Source organism: Dasypus novemcinctus, chromosome 1 (assembly GCF_030445035.2).
Source record: "Dasypus novemcinctus isolate mDasNov1 chromosome 1, mDasNov1.1.hap2, whole genome shotgun sequence".
Classification (NCBI taxonomy): domain Eukaryota; kingdom Metazoa; phylum Chordata; class Mammalia; order Cingulata; family Dasypodidae; genus Dasypus; species Dasypus novemcinctus.
The window spans coordinates 111,578,646-111,584,138 of record NC_080673.1 but is presented as its reverse complement, the minus strand read 5'-3'; the positions used below and the strand labels follow the sequence as shown (position 1 = coordinate 111,584,138).

The following is a 5,493-nucleotide window of genomic DNA, read 5'->3' as shown; positions in this document are numbered from 1 at the left end:
AGAATGGAAAACTGAGGTTTAATCTGTTGCATATTGGTTAAATGACTGTTCATAAATCTTTGAAAATGAATAGAAATATTGAAAGTGCATCATGCTGTTTGTAACTAGCAGTGCTAATATATGAGTACGATAGTGGTTGAAAGGGAAAGTTCCCATTTATTATTAGAAGGAAAGCTAAAAAAATGAAACATGGGGCTATTTAGCATAGTGAATCTTCATGTGAAAAATAAATATGGGTAATATACATAAAAGACTGTTCTTCTTTGAAACAGAACAAATGTACTTTAACGTTACAAGATACTAATATTAGGGTGATATTTGGGCAAAAATACAACCAAAGCAAACTATGGACAGTATTTCAAATTATATTAATAATCTTCCATTAGTGGTATAACAAGGAATATGGTAAGTAAAAGAAACTAGGCAATAAGCACAACATATTGTTTGACTCCATCTATAGAAAATATAAATGCAAATAAATTAGAGAGCCAGAAATAGAATAGCAGTCATGCATGGAAGGGAAAAAATAGAGAAATTGAGAGTTGACTACTTAGGGGTAGAGTTTTTGTTGGTTTTTATTTATCATTATTATTATTATTGGAGTAATGAAAATGCTCTAATTTTGATGGAAATAATGCACAACTCTGTGCTTATACAAAATAGCATTAATTGTGTGCTTCGAAAGGATTATATGTTTTATGAATACATTTCAATAAAATTGATTTGAAAAAAAGATGATCTTATAACAAGGTAACATCTAGACAAATCTTAGACCTTGAATGACCTCCTAGTTTCCATCAGCGTAGTTTACAAGAAGCATGACCATAATTGCAGTTCTGATTGTATTTGTGTTGGCTGGTCTATCCACTATTCCTATATTAACATGAAGCCTGGTGTCTTAGTTTTCTGAATGCTATGGCAAATATCACACAGTGGGTTGGCATAATAACAGAAATTTATTGTGTTACAGTTTCAGAGACTAGAAAAATTGCATCCTCTTTGGGGTCATTAGAATTCTGATAAGCTGGCAATCCTCAAATTCTTTGGATTTCCCAGCAGTGGCGATATCCTCTCTTTTCTCTTCTGGTTCATTGACTTCCAGCATCTAGCTCCTCTATGTGGCTTCTCTTCATAAAGCCTTCAGTAATAGGATAAAGGCCCAATCTCATTCAGTTGGATCACATCTTACCTAGAAATAACACTTTCTTCAAAAAGTCCTATTTACAGTGGGTTTATACTCACAGGTATGGATTAAGGTAGGAATTTTCAATCTGCCACATCTGCCTAAAACAATAAGATTTACTTTTCCTTAATTACTTGTATATTTTTCTACCATATCCCTTTTTTCAAACTAAATAAGTTGATACATAAAGGAGTTAACACAGAATTCTGTTAATCTGAGAGAGAGTTAGCATGTGCTTACATGCTCTTTGGTCCTTTGCCAAAAAAATTATGACCCCAAATTTATTTCAGCTAGAAGTGAAAATAAATCACCATGAGCATAGCTGCAAAGTGAAATACAGTGCACTATGCATATACGAATATTTCCATCACAACTATTATCTCAATAAATCAACCTTGTGTAAGTCAATTCTTCAATAACCAAGTGCTAGTACATACATATACACCAAATTCTCCCTACTGTGGAAAAAGGGAGCACTTATAAATAAGCACTTTTATAATAATTCAAAAACATATTTGATATCACTTTGGAAGTAATATCATGACAGAAAACTCTATATTAATGAAATTGTTTGGTATCAGCAATTGCCACCAGTAGTGTAATGAGTTACAGCAACAAAAGATCAAGGAAACTTATGGTAGATTAGTATCTTTATAGTCATATTACAATTAATCTTCATGTCTGTATTACTCATCAGAAACAACATTTAATCTATATTTTCAAAGTGGCTTCTTTTTCTAATAAACATTCATATTCAGCTTTTCTCTTAAAAGTCTATGTTCATTTGGAAAATCAGTTGGAAATTAACAGTAATTCTTTATATGATATTGATAAGATAAAGCAACATAACTCAGTTATTTGAAAATGAATTTAAATAATAATATAAAATGAAAAGCAACTATAGATAAAATACTTGAATGGTAATAGAAAATGTAGGATAAAATTAATCTTCATATTGGAATTCTGATTTGAAATGTAAGGAAATGAGATAAAGAATAGAACAGAAATAAAAAGTAGGATATTAGGGATTTAAGGATAACGATAAGAATTAAAAAGCAAAAATATAGAATGAATATACCAAGAAATAAATATGAGTGACTATACTAAAGCATGTATTGAAGGAGGGTTTTCTTTAAAAATGTACAAAGTTTAGATTGTGTTACTTTGATTTATGCTGTTAACTTTAAACACAAAACCATAGTCATTCAAATTGTTAAAATTTAACTGAAAGCCTACTATATAAAGTATTATTTGGACTTTTTTTATGTGAATCACTTTACCGCATCCTCAAGATTTGAAAAGTATTTAATTATTTCATTTAGTCTGTTAAATCATCTCACTTGTGGAGCCATTTGTCCCTGCTCCCATATGTACTCCTTTTAATTTGGGCCTACTGTACATTTATCATTCTAGAATGATAATACGTATCTCCCAGGTTCAATTAACTCTTACATCTCACATTTTTCCTCTATATTTTATTTACTCCTATATTTTCATTGGATGTCCCCTTAGACAATTTCTAATGCTTCTAAGTTTTTGCTATTCTGAAAATACCTGATTTGAGCTTTCACACTTGACTGACAGTTTGGGAATGGAATTTTTAAAAAATTCTCTCACACCACCTTAAAGGCCTTACTTCATTGTATTCTATATCCTCTATTTCTCTTGAGAAATCTCATTCTAGTCAGCTCAAGATCTTTTGTTAAGGACTCTTTCCCCATTTCTCTCACTCTCTTATATCTTGTGAAATTTCAGAGTAATACGCTGTGTTCATTTATGCTTCTGGGACCTTGATAGTATTTCCAAATCTTTCGGCTCAGGAAAATTCCTTTGTATGAATTTGATTATGTTTTCCTTTATATTTTCTCTAATTATTTCATTTGGAATTCCAGTAGATGGATGGTGAGCCTCTGAAAATGGTCTTTTATGGTTTTTGTATTTTTTGGTCATTTTTCATCTCTACTTTTTTGTTCTGTTTTCTGTGATATTTCCTTACTTTCCAGTAATTTTGTTTGCTTGCCTATTAATTTCAACAATCATATTTTTAATTTGTAAATGTTAATAATACTTAAAATGTACATTTTATAGTACCCTTATTCTTATTTAGTGAATAATAACTTTTGAAAACTCCATGAAAGATACTAATTACAAGTCTGTTTATTTTTAGTTGGTCCTCCATGAATTATTTTGGTTTCTTACAGGGTCACAGTTTTCTTTTTATTTCAGATATTCAGGCCTTGGTCAAGCAGGGTTTTAATGTTGTAACAGAGTTGGATGACTGTGAACCTTCCAAGTTTTTAGGTGCTCACTGTAGAGCAGCAGGTGCTCAAATACAAGAGTTGAAGACAGTGATGGCTTCTGATTTGTTGGTCAAAGTGCAAGCTCCCATGATTAATCCAATATTAGGTGTTTCATGAAGCTGACCTTTTGAAAGCTTTAGGAACACTGATTAGTTTTACTTATTTAACCCCAAAATCCAGACTTATAGTACAAACTTTCTAAAAGAAAAGCTACAGGTCTGGCAATGAACCAGGTTCCAAGAGTCACAATTGCCAGGGATTTGATGCCTTAAGCTCCATGGTCAACATTGTTGGTTATAAGGCTTTTGCACTAGCAGCAAATCATTTTGGACAGTTTTTCACTGGTCAGATCACAGCTGCTGGAAAATTTCCTTAGCTATGATTCTCATAGTTGGTGATTGATGTGCTGAGCTTGCTTTTGCAGCTGTAGCAAAGCTGATGGGTGCAATTATTCAAGGATTTGGTACTGGAACTGCAGCTTTAGAGCAGTTCAAGTCTCTTGGTACTGAGCCCTTGAAGGTGGGCTTGAAAGAATCTGGAGAGTGATAAGGAAGAAATGCAAAAGAGATATCCCAAGAGCTCACTGGAGCAGAAATGAAACTGCTCAACAGTGCAAGGAGGTAGACATCCTTATTTCAGCACAGCACTTATTCCAGATAAAAAAGCTCCAGTTTTATTTGGTAAAGAAGTGATTGAATCAAAGAAGGAAGATTCAGTTGCTGTGGATTTAGCTGCTGAAGCTGGCAAAAACTTCGAAAACAGTAAGTCAGGAGAATTTTATGCTCATAAGGAAATGACTCGCATAGGCTTCACAGACCTTCCCAGCTGAATGGCCACCCATGCCAGCACCCTATGTTCCAACAACATCACCAAACTCCTGAAGGTCATTAGCCCTGACAAAGATCATTTCTGTTTTGAAGTGAAAGTTGCCTTTGTCTCTGGTACAATGGGATCATATCATTAGAGGAACTGTAGTGATGAAGAATGGTCGTGTGGTATTCCAGCTCCTACACCAAAAACTATTCTTCAAGGTGCCCCTGTAAAACAGAAACATTGGCTAAGCTGGACGCTGAAAAAGAATCTGCTGTTATACGTTCGGGAAGACAATGACAAAAGACTTCTGTATACACAGCAAGTCTGATTTGTGTGCTGTGTTTGAAACTTGTGTTTCTTGATTCAGCCTTTGCTCAGCTGATGACTAATTTTTGCCTGGCTGGCAATGTAGGCTACCACCCTGCCTGGAGATTCACCCCAGCTCTTCACTCTCCACTGATATCTGTGACTAATGCAATCTCAGGGTTGACTGCAGTTGGTTGGTTGGTACTGATGGGGGAACCCTTGCATCCTTCCACAGCTTCTCAGGGACTTATAGCTCTTACTGCATTCATATTGAAAGAAACCAAAAACAGTCATAGGATATATGGTACACTACAGTTTTAAATTTTGGATTGAGCTAATAAATGATATTTTTATTTTAACTGTGTAATCTCATTCTCGTAACTCATAACAATATAGCTGTGCATTTGTTACTTAATACCAAGAAACTGTCTTTTGTCTCTTTTCCTTTCCCTTGCCTGCATGTAGCAAATACCCAGTTTCTACTCCTTCCTCTTTGTCTGAACCTGGCAAGATTGAGGAATTTACAAACAGAATGGAAACAAATATCCACGGTCTCTAAAGTATTAATTTTTAAAAGTAATTAGAGACAAATATCTTAAATTATTTCTTTGATTCTAAATACCAGTGTTCAGGTTTATTGTGTTGATGCCCTGACAGATCATTCTACCTGGGAACAGTACTTTGTTAGGAATAAGATCTTTTAATAGCACTTCATTTTCTGAATATATATTCTTGTCTGAGACCCATATTGATCAGGGAAATAAATTGCCTTAATGGAAGGTGCCCCTGTAAATATTATTTTAGTGATAATTCATCATGGCACAATTCTCATTCAAGTACAAACATTTTAAAACATTGAGTAAACACATCAACTGAGTCAGAAGACTGGAC

The 5,493-nt window shown here is 33.8% G+C and overlaps 1 pseudogene; it reads left to right on the top strand.

The window, feature by feature from the left end:
• Nucleotides 1–3,417: 3,417 nt before the first annotated feature.
• On the top strand, nucleotides 3,418–4,923 carry LOC101422951 (NAD(P) transhydrogenase, mitochondrial pseudogene; annotated as a pseudogene).
• The last annotated feature ends 570 nt before the right edge of the window (nucleotides 4,924–5,493 follow it).